Source organism: Paralichthys olivaceus, chromosome 2, assembly GCF_024713975.1.
Source record: "Paralichthys olivaceus isolate ysfri-2021 chromosome 2, ASM2471397v2, whole genome shotgun sequence".
Classification (NCBI taxonomy): domain Eukaryota; kingdom Metazoa; phylum Chordata; class Actinopteri; order Pleuronectiformes; family Paralichthyidae; genus Paralichthys; species Paralichthys olivaceus.
In genome coordinates, this window is record NC_091094.1 from 27,466,770 (window position 1) to 27,479,116 (window position 12,347).

Genomic DNA, 12,347 nt, shown 5'->3' on the forward strand with positions numbered 1-12,347 from the left:
CCTTTGCAAATTGAGGGAACACAAAGTTGCCAATTTAAGCCCTCAGTCCAGTTGACTAGAGTAGAAAGCCAGTTTAACAAACCATTTGTCATCATCTCCCCAACAGAAAGTGTACAATGCGATAAACATCAGAACAGCGCCACCCGATGGCCGAGCTTGCTATGAAATCAGTCCTCGTTAGTATAGTGGCAAGTATCTCCGCCTGTCACGCGGAAGACCGGGGTTCAATTCCCCGACGAGGAGTCTATCGGTGTTTTCTGCTCAATTTCCACCACAGAGCAAATCAGAAGTAATGCTAGCTGTCAAGGGGAGGCTTTGATCCAGATTGGGAGCCTATAACAACTATGAATGTTCTAACAGTGGGTCCTGGATAATAACAATTTCATAACACCCACACGCACCTTTGAATCTCTCTTCTGGAATCGCGCTCCTTGCAGCACATTCCTATCATTGGATTTGGCTCCTCCCAGAAAACCCATTATGGGAATCAGTGTTTATGGTGTATTTACCAGCCTCAGGCCCTGGGGGTCCACAGTATGTCAGTTTCTGTAGTGTAGTGGTTATCACGTTCGCTTAACACGCGAAAGGTCCCCAGCTCGAAACTGGGCAGAAACAGCTACCTCTGTCTCAATTCTTTGCCAGACAACGGTAATATCTGCATCTGGTTTCTGTAGTGTAGTGGTTATCACGTTCGCTTCACACGCGAAAGGTCCCCAGCTCGAAACTGGGCAGAAACATCTTTATGCCATGATGCTTTTATCAAACACAGTGAGGTCCACCTGCTTGCGACTCAACTTATGTGTCTCCATTTGATATATTGGGTTTCAGAGACGGTGGTTCCAAGGCTGGATGAAGACAGTCACACTTGAGATCGTTCACAATGAGGGTTTTTTGCAGATGGGGTGAAGAATTAGGGATGGCAACCTTTCCATTCGCTCTCAGGCAGAGTCACTGCTTTGCCTGTCACACTCAAGCTCAAGCCAAGGTCATGCAAGGCTCATCCCAGGGGTTTGAAAGGAGACAGCACCAAATAGAGGAACCTCCCAAATGGAAGCAGCATTACAGATTCTGAACTGCTTGTGGAACAGAAGATCATGATACCCTATGGTTCTTTGCTTTCTTCAGACTGGGAGGGACTTGCAGCCCCTTGTGAAAGAAAAGTTCACAACTTTGAGGTTTGATGAGTTCTGTTCCACCAGTGAGGCAGTGTCCTCAAGAGGGACCCGGAGGACAGTCCAGTAGTAGTATTCATCCCAAGTGCGGTATACTCGGAGCATATATGAAACCTTTGCAAATTGAGGGAACACAAAGTTGCCAATTTAAGCCCTCAGTCCAGTTGACTAGAGTAGAAAGCCAGTTTAACAAACCATTTGTCATCATCTCCCCAACAGAAAGTGTACAATGCGATAAACATCAGAACAGCGTCACCCGATGGCCGAGCTTGCTATGAAATCAGTCCTCGTTAGTATAGTGGCAAGTATCTCCGCCTGTCACGCGGAAGACCGGGGTTCAATTCCCCGACGAGGAGTCTATCGGTGTTTTCTGCTCAATTTCCACCACAGAGCAAATCAGAAGTAATGCTAGCTGTCAAGGGGAGGCTTTGATCCAGATTGGGAGCCTATAACAACTATGAATGTTCTAACAGTGGGTCCTGGATAATAACAATTTCATAACACCCACACGCACCTTTGAATCTCTCTTCTGGAATCGCGCTCCTTGCAGCACATTCCTATCATTGGATTTGGCTCCTCCCAGAAAACCCATTATGGGAATCAGAGAGAGATTCTGCCCGAGGTATCCTATGCAGGTTGTTGCTTCTCTTTTTGAGAGATTTGGGACAGTAAGCTATTCCTCATTTTTCACAAAGGACTCCTCCAATGGGAAAAAAGGAATGGGACCCAACGTGTATTAATGGGTCAGCAGAAGTGTCTTGTGCCACGGAGGTTTCTGTAGTGTAGTGGTTATCACGTTCGCTTCACACGCGAAAGGTCCCCAGCTCGAAACTGGGCAGAAACATCTTTATGCCATGATGCTTTTATCAAACACAGTGAGGTCCACCTGCTTGCGACTCAACTTATGTGTCTCCATTTGATATATTGGGTTTCAGAGACGGTGGTTCCAAGGCTGGATGAAGACAGTCACACTTGAGATCGTTCACAATGAGGGTTTTTTGCAGATGGGGTGAAGAATTAGGGATGGCAACCTTTCCATTCGCTCTCAGGCAGAGTCACTGCTTTGCCTGTCACACTCAAGCTCAAGCCAAGGTCATGCAAGGCTCATCCCAGGGGTTTGAAAGGAGACAGCACCAAATAGAGGAACCTCCCAAATGGAAGCAGCATTACAGATTCTGAACTGCTTGTGGAACAGAAGATGATGATACCCTATGGTTCTTTGCTTTCTTCAGACTGGGAGGGACTTGCAGCCCCTTGTGAAAGAAAAGTTCACAACTTTGAGGTTTGATGAGTTCTGTTCCACCAGTGAGGCAGTGTCCTCAAGAGGGACCCGGAGGACAGTCCAGTAGTAGTATTCATCCCAAGTGCGGTATACTCGGAGCATATATGAAACCTTTGCAAATTGAGGGAACACAAAGTTGCCAATTTAAGCCCTCAGTCCAGTTGACTAGAGTAGAAAGCCAGTTTAACAAACCATTTGTCATCATCTCCCCAACAGAAAGTGTACAATGCGATAAACATCAGAACAGCGTCACCCGATGGCCGAGCTTGCTATGAAATCAGTCCTCGTTAGTATAGTGGCAAGTATCTCTGCCTGTCACGCGGAAGACCGGGGTTCAATTCCCCGACGAGGAGTCTATCGGTGTTTTCTGCTCAATTTCCACCACAGAGCAAATCAGAAGTAATGCTAGCTGTCAAGGGGAGGCTTTGATCCAGATTGGGAGCCTATAACAACTATGAATGTTCTAACAGTGGGTCCTGGATAATAACAATTTCATAACACCCACACGCACCTTTGAATCTCTCTTCTGGAATCGCGCTCCTTGCAGCACATTCCTATCATTGGATTTGGCTCCTCCCAGAAAACCCATTATGGGAATCAGTGTTTATGGTGTATTTACCAGCCTCAGGCCCTGGGGGTCCACAGTATGTCAGTTTCTGTAGTGTAGTGGTTATCACGTTCGCTTAACACGCGAAAGGTCCCCAGCTCGAAACTGGGCAGAAACAGCTACCTCTGTCTCAATTCTTTGCCAGACAACGGTAATATCTGCATCTCCATTGATGTCGTTCACATTGAGTGCTTTTGGCAGATGTGGTGGCAACTTTGAGAAATTTACGGATGGCAAACTTTCCATTAGCTCTCAGGCTGTCACTGCTTTGTCTGTCACGCTCAGGCCAAGGTCATACAGGGCTCATCCCAGGGATTTGAAAGGAGACACCAGCAAAGAGAGGAACCTCCCAAATGGAAGCAGCATTAGAGATTCTGCCCGAGAGAGATTCTGCCCGAGAGAGATTTTGCCCGAGAGAGATTCTGCCCGAGAGAGATTCTGCCCGAGAGAGATTTTGCCCGAGAGAGATTCTGCCCGAGGTATCCTATGCAGGTTGTTGCTTCTCTTTTTGAGAGATTTGGGACAGTAAGCTATTCCTCATTTTTCACAAAGGACTCCTCCAATGGGAAAAAAGGAATGGGACCCAACGTGTATTAATGGGTCAGCAGAAGTGTCTTGTGCCACGGAGGTTTCTGTAGTGTAGTGGTTATCACGTTCGCTTCACACGCGAAAGGTCCCCAGCTCGAAACTGGGCAGAAACATCTTTATGCCATGATGCTTTTATCAAACACAGTGAGGTCCACCTGCTTGCGACTCAACTTATGTGTCTCCATTTGATATATTGGGTTTCAGAGACGGTGGTTCCAAGGCTGGATGAAGACAGTCACACTTGAGATCGTTCACAATGAGGGTTTTTTGCAGATGGGGTGAAGAATTAGGGATGGCAACCTTTCCATTCGCTCTCAGGCAGAGTCACTGCTTTGCCTGTCACACTCAAGCTCAAGCCAAGGTCATGCAAGGCTCATCCCAGGGGTTTGAAAGGAGACAGCACCAAATAGAGGAACCTCCCAAATGGAAGCAGCATTACAGATTCTGAACTGCTTGTGGAACAGAAGATCATGATACCCTATGGTTCTTTGCTTTCTTCAGACTGGGAGGGACTTGCAGCCCCTTGTGAAAGAAAAGTTCACAACTTTGAGGTTTGATGAGTTCTGTTCCACCAGTGAGGCAGTGTCCTCAAGAGGGACCCGGAGGACAGTCCAGTAGTAGTATTCATCCCAAGTGCGGTATACTCGGAGCATATATGAAACCTTTGCAAATTGAGGGAACACAAAGTTGCCAATTTAAGCCCTCAGTCCAGTTGACTAGAGTAGAAAGCCAGTTTAACAAACCATTTGTCATCATCTCCCCAACAGAAAGTGTACAATGCGATAAACATCAGAACAGCGCCACCCGATGGCCGAGCTTGCTATGAAATCAGTCCTCGTTAGTATAGTGGCAAGTATCTCCGCCTGTCACGCGGAAGACCGGGGTTCAATTCCCCGACGAGGAGTCTATCGGTGTTTTCTGCTCAATTTCCACCACAGAGCAAATCAGAAGTAATGCTAGCTGTCAAGGGGAGGCTTTGATCCAGATTGGGAGCCTATAACAACTATGAATGTTCTAACAGTGGGTCCTGGATAATAACAATTTCATAACACCCACACGCACCTTTGAATCTCTCTTCTGGAATCGCGCTCCTTGCAGCACATTCCTATCATTGGATTTGGCTCCTCCCAGAAAACCCATTATGGGAATCAGTGTTTATGGTGTATTTACCAGCCTCAGGCCCTGGGGGTCCACAGTATGTCAGTTTCTGTAGTGTAGTGGTTATCACGTTCGCTTAACACGCGAAAGGTCCCCAGCTCGAAACTGGGCAGAAACAGCTACCTCTGTCTCAATTCTTTGCCAGACAACGGTAATATCTGCATCTCCATTGATGTCGTTCACATTGAGTGCTTTTGGCAGATGTGGTGGCAACTTTGAGAAATTTACGGATGGCAAACTTTCCATTAGCTCTCAGGCTGTCACTGCTTTGTCTGTCACGCTCAGGCCAAGGTCATACAGGGCTCATCCCAGGGATTTGAAAGGAGACACCAGCAAAGAGAGGAACCTCCCAAATGGAAGCAGCATTAGAGATTCTGCCCGAGAGAGATTCTGCCCGAGAGAGATTTTGCCCGAGAGAGATTCTGCCCGAGGTATCCTATGCAGGTTGTTGCTTCTCTTTTTGAGAGATTTGGGACAGTAAGCTATTCCTCATTTTTCACAAAGGACTCCTCCAATGGGAAAAAAGGAATGGGACCCAACGTGTATTAATGGGTCAGCAGAAGTGTCTTGTGCCACGGAGGTTTCTGTAGTGTAGTGGTTATCACGTTCGCTTCACACGCGAAAGGTCCCCAGCTCGAAACTGGGCAGAAACATCTTTATGCCATGATGCTTTTATCAAACACAGTGAGGTCCACCTGCTTGCGACTCAACTTATGTGTCTCCATTTGATATATTGGGTTTCAGAGACGGTGGTTCCAAGGCTGGATGAAGACAGTCACACTTGAGATCGTTCACAATGAGGGTTTTTTGCAGATGGGGTGAAGAATTAGGGATGGCAACCTTTCCATTCGCTCTCAGGCAGAGTCACTGCTTTGCCTGTCACACTCAAGCTCAAGCCAAGGTCATGCAAGGCTCATCCCAGGGGTTTGAAAGGAGACAGCACCAAATAGAGGAACCTCCCAAATGGAAGCAGCATTACAGATTCTGAACTGCTTGTGGAACAGAAGATCATGATACCCTATGGTTCTTTGCTTTCTTCAGACTGGGAGGGACTTGCAGCCCCTTGTGAAAGAAAAGTTCACAACTTTGAGGTTTGATGAGTTCTGTTCCACCAGTGAGGCAGTGTCCTCAAGAGGGACCCGGAGGACAGTCCAGTAGTAGTATTCATCCCAAGTGCGGTATACTCGGAGCATATATGAAACCTTTGCAAATTGAGGGAACACAAAGTTGCCAATTTAAGCCCTCAGTCCAGTTGACTAGAGTAGAAAGCCAGTTTAACAAACCATTTGTCATCATCTCCCCAACAGAAAGTGTACAATGCGATAAACATCAGAACAGCGCCACCCGATGGCCGAGCTTGCTATGAAATCAGTCCTCGTTAGTATAGTGGCAAGTATCTCCGCCTGTCACGCGGAAGACCGGGGTTCAATTCCCCGACGAGGAGTCTATCGGTGTTTTCTGCTCAATTTCCACCACAGAGCAAATCAGAAGTAATGCTAGCTGTCAAGGGGAGGCTTTGATCCAGATTGGGAGCCTATAACAACTATGAATGTTCTAACAGTGGGTCCTGGATAATAACAATTTCATAACACCCACACGCACCTTTGAATCTCTCTTCTGGAATCGCGCTCCTTGCAGCACATTCCTATCATTGGATTTGGCTCCTCCCAGAAAACCCATTATGGGAATCAGTGTTTATGGTGTATTTACCAGCCTCAGGCCCTGGGGGTCCACAGTATGTCAGTTTCTGTAGTGTAGTGGTTATCACGTTCGCTTAACACGCGAAAGGTCCCCAGCTCGAAACTGGGCAGAAACAGCTACCTCTGTCTCAATTCTTTGCCAGACAACGGTAATATCTGCATCTCCATTGATGTCGTTCACATTGAGTGCTTTTGGCAGATGTGGTGGCAACTTTGAGAAATTTACGGATGGCAAACTTTCCATTAGCTCTCAGGCTGTCACTGCTTTGTCTGTCACGCTCAGGCCAAGGTCATACAGGGCTCATCCCAGGGATTTGAAAGGAGACACCAGCAAAGAGAGGAACCTCCCAAATGGAAGCAGCATTAGAGATTCTGCCCGAGAGAGATTCTGCCCGAGAGAGATTTTGCCCGAGAGAGATTCTGCCCGAGGTATCCTATGCAGGTTGTTGCTTCTCTTTTTGAGAGATTTGGGACAGTAAGCTATTCCTCATTTTTCACAAAGGACTCCTCCAATGGGAAAAAAGGAATGGGACCCAACGTGTATTAATGGGTCAGCAGAAGTGTCTTGTGCCACGGAGGTTTCTGTAGTGTAGTGGTTATCACGTTCGCTTCACACGCGAAAGGTCCCCAGCTCGAAACTGGGCAGAAACATCTTTATGCCATGATGCTTTTATCAAACACAGTGAGGTCCACCTGCTTGCGACTCAACTTATGTGTCTCCATTTGATATATTGGGTTTCAGAGACGGTGGTTCCAAGGCTGGATGAAGACAGTCACACTTGAGATCGTTCACAATGAGGGTTTTTTGCAGATGGGGTGAAGAATTAGGGATGGCAACCTTTCCATTCGCTCTCAGGCAGAGTCACTGCTTTGCCTGTCACACTCAAGCTCAAGCCAAGGTCATGCAAGGCTCATCCCAGGGGTTTGAAAGGAGACAGCACCAAATAGAGGAACCTCCCAAATGGAAGCAGCATTACAGATTCTGAACTGCTTGTGGAACAGAAGATCATGATACCCTATGGTTCTTTGCTTTCTTCAGACTGGGAGGGACTTGCAGCCCCTTGTGAAAGAAAAGTTCACAACTTTGAGGTTTGATGAGTTCTGTTCCACCAGTGAGGCAGTGTCCTCAAGAGGGACCCGGAGGACAGTCCAGTAGTAGTATTCATCCCAAGTGCGGTATACTCGGAGCATATATGAAACCTTTGCAAATTGAGGGAACACAAAGTTGCCAATTTAAGCCCTCAGTCCAGTTGACTAGAGTAGAAAGCCAGTTTAACAAACCATTTGTCATCATCTCCCCAACAGAAAGTGTACAATGCGATAAACATCAGAACAGCGTCACCCGATGGCCGAGCTTGCTATGAAATCAGTCCTCGTTAGTATAGTGGCAAGTATCTCTGCCTGTCACGCGGAAGACCGGGGTTCAATTCCCCGACGAGGAGTCTATCGGTGTTTTCTGCTCAATTTCCACCACAGAGCAAATCAGAAGTAATGCTAGCTGTCAAGGGGAGGCTTTGATCCAGATTGGGAGCCTATAACAACTATGAATGTTCTAACAGTGGGTCCTGGATAATAACAATTTCATAACACCCACACGCACCTTTGAATCTCTCTTCTGGAATCGCGCTCCTTGCAGCACATTCCTATCATTGGATTTGGCTCCTCCCAGAAAACCCATTATGGGAATCAGTGTTTATGGTGTATTTACCAGCCTCAGGCCCTGGGGGTCCACAGTATGTCAGTTTCTGTAGTGTAGTGGTTATCACGTTCGCTTAACACGCGAAAGGTCCCCAGCTCGAAACTGGGCAGAAACAGCTACCTCTGTCTCAATTCTTTGCCAGACAACGGTAATATCTGCATCTCCATTGATGTCGTTCACATTGAGTGCTTTTGGCAGATGTGGTGGCAACTTTGAGAAATTTACGGATGGCAAACTTTCCATTAGCTCTCAGGCTGTCACTGCTTTGTCTGTCACGCTCAGGCCAAGGTCATACAGGGCTCATCCCAGGGATTTGAAAGGAGACACCAGCAAAGAGAGGAACCTCCCAAATGGAAGCAGCATTAGAGATTCTGCCCGAGAGAGATTCTGCCCGAGAGAGATTCTGCCCGAGAGAGATTTTGCCCGAGAGAGATTCTGCCCGAGGTATCCTATGCAGGTTGTTGCTTCTCTTTTTGAGAGATTTGGGACAGTAAGCTATTCCTCATTTTTCACAAAGGACTCCTCCAATGGGAAAAAAGGAATGGGACCCAACGTGTATTAATGGGTCAGCAGAAGTGTCTTGTGCCACGGAGGTTTCTGTAGTGTAGTGGTTATCACGTTCGCTTCACACGCGAAAGGTCCCCAGCTCGAAACTGGGCAGAAACATCTTTATGCCATGATGCTTTTATCAAACACAGTGAGGTCCACCTGCTTGCGACTCAACTTATGTGTCTCCATTTGATATATTGGGTTTCAGAGACGGTGGTTCCAAGGCTGGATGAAGACAGTCACACTTGAGATCGTTCACAATGAGGGTTTTTTGCAGATGGGGTGAAGAATTAGGGATGGCAACCTTTCCATTCGCTCTCAGGCAGAGTCACTGCTTTGCCTGTCACACTCAAGCTCAAGCCAAGGTCATGCAAGGCTCATCCCAGGGGTTTGAAAGGAGACAGCACCAAATAGAGGAACCTCCCAAATGGAAGCAGCATTACAGATTCTGAACTGCTTGTGGAACAGAAGATGATGATACCCTATGGTTCTTTGCTTTCTTCAGACTGGGAGGGACTTGAAGCCCCTTGTGAAAGAAAGGTTCACAACTTTGAGGTTTGATGAGTTCTGTTCCACCAGTGAGGCAGTGTCCTCAAGAGGGACCCGGAGGACAGTCCAGTAGTAGTATTCATCCCAAGTGCGGTATACTCGGAGCATATATGAAACCTTTGCAAATTGAGGGAACACAAAGTTGCCAATTTAAGCCCTCAGTCCAGTTGACTGGAGTAGAAAGCCAGTTTAACAAACCATTTGTCATCATCTCCCCAACAGAAAGTGTACAAAGCAATAAACATCAGAACAGCGTCACCCGATGGCCGAGCTTGCTATGAAATCAGTCCTCGTTAGTATAGTGGCAAGTATCTCCGCCTGTCACGCGAAAGACCGGCGTTCAATTCCCCGATGAGGAGTCTATCGGTGTTTTCTGCTCAATTTCCACCACAGAGCACATCAGAAGTAATGCTAGCTGTCAAGGGGAGGCTTTGATCCAGATTGGGAGCCTATAACAACTATGAATGTTGTAACAGTGGGTCCTGGATAATAACAATTTCATAACACCCACACGCACCTTTGAATCTCTCTCTCTCTTCTTATCCAGTGTCAAGCAGAGGTGGTATTTGGAATGTCATTTTCTGTAGTTCAGGTGTTATTCACATTGCAGGTATTTTTCACAATTTTGTTCTCAAGATCTTGCTTTTTGAAGTGACTAATATCAATAAGTGTGTCTGCTGAAGGCTTCTCCAAGTCAAACTTGTAATGTATATTTATTCTCAAAATGTGCAAATGTGAAAACCAAACCCTTGGGTTCAGAACCATACCTGCAAGTGAGTATTTCAACTCCATGTGCACAATGCTGCTCCTCAAGCAAGGGCCTGAAAAGAGTGCAAACTCATCCATATCTACACGCTCAGAACTGCTCAACACTGCCTGATAGTCACTTGCTTGTCAATTGAAATGTTTGACTATAGGTGGGACGAGTGGCTGATGCCCCTTCCTGCATTTGGTCACTGAATTGCTGACTTTGTGGATATCATTGCTGCTGACACTGTGTCGTTGATTATAAAAATAAACATAAATGCCATAATGACTTGGGGTTCTTGGTTTTGTAATTTTTCCTTTGTTTGGAGTTTCAAATTTGCCCAACATTATGAACAATTATTATTTGTTAGGGGTAAATATTTTCTAATCATAATAGACATTATAAATTCATATTTGAAAATGATCAAAACATGAGTTGAAAAGTAGGAAAATAAAGTGAAGGCAAACCAACCGTCTTGGAAAAAGGGGGAATAACAGCCTCTGCTCTGTCACACATTTCAATTCTGGAAGCAATCTCCTTGGATCCAATCTGTGACCATTCCAGCTAAAGGTCAACGAATCGAATTAAGGTTAAAAATGTGAAGTTCCCTTGAAATACTTCGAGGATCTGAGCGGTTGGTTTGAGACTGACATGTTTTTTTTCTTCTTACATGACAGAGCTGAGCGAGGTCAATACTGCAACATTTCAGCTGGAGAGCTGGAGTCAGTGAAACACAAGAAACTCTAGCTTTAATTTCTGATCGCACTTGGCACTTTTGGAGCAGAGGGCCATTTCCAGAATGTCAATTAGTCAGAGCTTGTAAACTTCTGTTAGTCCTTTTCATGGGGCTCACAGACTTTCATTTAGACTTGTTCAGGGTACTACACATTCATACCTGGATATAGATGAATGCAAGTTGAAAAACACTCATTCACTGTTCATTGATGTTCAACTTACATTATCCAGACGAAGTGCTGCGAGTTTGTGAATTTCATTAAAATATCCTACATAGGAGCTTCAGGGGCCACAGGGGCTTGTATCTGCATGGATACGAACCAGAAATGACTAATATTAGATCTGTCAAATATGGTATTTCATGTAATGCAGAGAGGCATCCTCAAAAAAAATCTGATTTCCTTCAGGAACCCTCTGAAAAAGGATGTATTACATTTTCACACCTGGGATATGTGATGATTATGCAGTGGGTGTATTAATGGACACTGTGGATATTAGATGCTGGATATAATGACATGACTGATAATGTTCAAGGGAATGGCATCACATCTTTCTTTTTTGCTTGTACAGTAATCAGTACAGTCCTTGAAGTAATATGACGAACTGGGCCAGTTATCACCAACACAGTTAAAGTCGTCATTCTCACCTTCTTTCCCCTTGTTTCATGTCTTGCTGTTCTTATCTAAATTGTTTACTAAATTCTAACAGCAAGGGTTAAATATAACTGTATTCAGACCCCCTCTTCAACTGAGCTGCGTGGTCATGGTGAAATGTATTCAGACCATCAATCTTCACTCAATACCTGACAATGAAAAAAATAAAAACAGATACAAATGCTACAAAACAAAATAGTAGTATAGTATAATAGATATAATGGATAAAATATCTTAGGCTGATGTGATTCAGAAACCATGATTAACGTTTAACCACTTCTGTATTTTGCTAACAAATGTGGACATCTTTACATCTTTACGTAATGATACATTAGGAGTCCTCATAGTTGTACTGCCATGTTTCTACAGTAGCCCAGAATGGACAAACTAAGCCCTGGCTTTAGAGAGAGTCTTTTAAAATTATTTTGCCTGAAAGGCAACCGTAGTTTGCCCTATAAACTTGGACCTTGAGGCACTCCATCATGGAAGACTGGGGTTGAAGTTTAAAGCCATGTAGTCCTCTAATATGTTTGCTTTTCCGTCTTCAATTTGGCCTCACAATAGTGAGATATCATATGGAAATTTAATGAGTTACTCCGTGAACGCTTTTTAATAGATTTCTCTGAATTTTTCAAACTTTCTTACTTTATGGCACGAATCAGGAACAGTTTCTGATCTTTCATGCACTTTGATATCTTTTAGGAAAAAAAAGTCAATTTGGGCAAGTCCGAGGGGGAATATGTTCAGAGAAAATATCTAATTAAAACAGATAATGAGATCTTCCTATGAATAGCATGAATGTGCACTTTCATCTATGGTACAGATCACATTGTGTCGCAGGAATGCTGCATTTCAAAAGGCTTACTTGTCATAGAGGAGTACAGCCAGGAGTAGACTGTATTCAAAG

General features: G+C 45.1%; 15 non-coding genes across 15 annotated transcripts; all 15 read left to right on the forward strand.

Annotated features, from left to right (window-relative positions):
• Positions 1 to 171: 171 nt before the first annotated feature.
• On the forward strand, positions 172 to 243 carry trnad-guc (transfer RNA aspartic acid (anticodon GUC)). Its single transcript has one exon. It is a non-coding gene; the product is annotated as a tRNA-Asp (tRNA).
• Positions 244 to 542: 299 nt separating this feature from the next.
• On the forward strand, positions 543 to 615 carry trnav-aac (transfer RNA valine (anticodon AAC)). Its single transcript has one exon. It is a non-coding gene; the product is annotated as a tRNA-Val (tRNA).
• A 49-nt stretch (positions 616 to 664) lies between these two features.
• Positions 665 to 737, forward strand: trnav-cac (transfer RNA valine (anticodon CAC)). Its single transcript has one exon. It is a non-coding gene; the product is annotated as a tRNA-Val (tRNA).
• Positions 738 to 1,456: 719 nt separating this feature from the next.
• trnad-guc (transfer RNA aspartic acid (anticodon GUC)) lies at positions 1,457 to 1,528 on the forward strand. The gene has a single exon. It is a non-coding gene; the product is annotated as a tRNA-Asp (tRNA).
• A 415-nt stretch (positions 1,529 to 1,943) lies between these two features.
• On the forward strand, positions 1,944 to 2,016 carry trnav-cac (transfer RNA valine (anticodon CAC)). Its single transcript has one exon. It is a non-coding gene; the product is annotated as a tRNA-Val (tRNA).
• Positions 2,017 to 3,106: 1,090 nt separating this feature from the next.
• trnav-aac (transfer RNA valine (anticodon AAC)) lies at positions 3,107 to 3,179 on the forward strand. Its single transcript has one exon. It is a non-coding gene; the product is annotated as a tRNA-Val (tRNA).
• A 510-nt stretch (positions 3,180 to 3,689) lies between these two features.
• trnav-cac (transfer RNA valine (anticodon CAC)) lies at positions 3,690 to 3,762 on the forward strand. Its single transcript has one exon. It is a non-coding gene; the product is annotated as a tRNA-Val (tRNA).
• A 719-nt stretch (positions 3,763 to 4,481) lies between these two features.
• Positions 4,482 to 4,553, forward strand: trnad-guc (transfer RNA aspartic acid (anticodon GUC)). Its single transcript has one exon. It is a non-coding gene; the product is annotated as a tRNA-Asp (tRNA).
• Positions 4,554 to 4,852: 299 nt separating this feature from the next.
• On the forward strand, positions 4,853 to 4,925 carry trnav-aac (transfer RNA valine (anticodon AAC)). The gene has a single exon. It is a non-coding gene; the product is annotated as a tRNA-Val (tRNA).
• A 462-nt stretch (positions 4,926 to 5,387) lies between these two features.
• Positions 5,388 to 5,460, forward strand: trnav-cac (transfer RNA valine (anticodon CAC)). Its single transcript has one exon. It is a non-coding gene; the product is annotated as a tRNA-Val (tRNA).
• A 719-nt stretch (positions 5,461 to 6,179) lies between these two features.
• trnad-guc (transfer RNA aspartic acid (anticodon GUC)) lies at positions 6,180 to 6,251 on the forward strand. The gene has a single exon. It is a non-coding gene; the product is annotated as a tRNA-Asp (tRNA).
• Positions 6,252 to 6,550: 299 nt separating this feature from the next.
• trnav-aac (transfer RNA valine (anticodon AAC)) lies at positions 6,551 to 6,623 on the forward strand. The gene has a single exon. It is a non-coding gene; the product is annotated as a tRNA-Val (tRNA).
• Positions 6,624 to 7,085: 462 nt separating this feature from the next.
• Positions 7,086 to 7,158, forward strand: trnav-cac (transfer RNA valine (anticodon CAC)). Its single transcript has one exon. It is a non-coding gene; the product is annotated as a tRNA-Val (tRNA).
• Positions 7,159 to 8,248: 1,090 nt separating this feature from the next.
• trnav-aac (transfer RNA valine (anticodon AAC)) lies at positions 8,249 to 8,321 on the forward strand. Its single transcript has one exon. It is a non-coding gene; the product is annotated as a tRNA-Val (tRNA).
• A 478-nt stretch (positions 8,322 to 8,799) lies between these two features.
• On the forward strand, positions 8,800 to 8,872 carry trnav-cac (transfer RNA valine (anticodon CAC)). The gene has a single exon. It is a non-coding gene; the product is annotated as a tRNA-Val (tRNA).
• Positions 8,873 to 12,347: the final 3,475 nt, after the last annotated feature.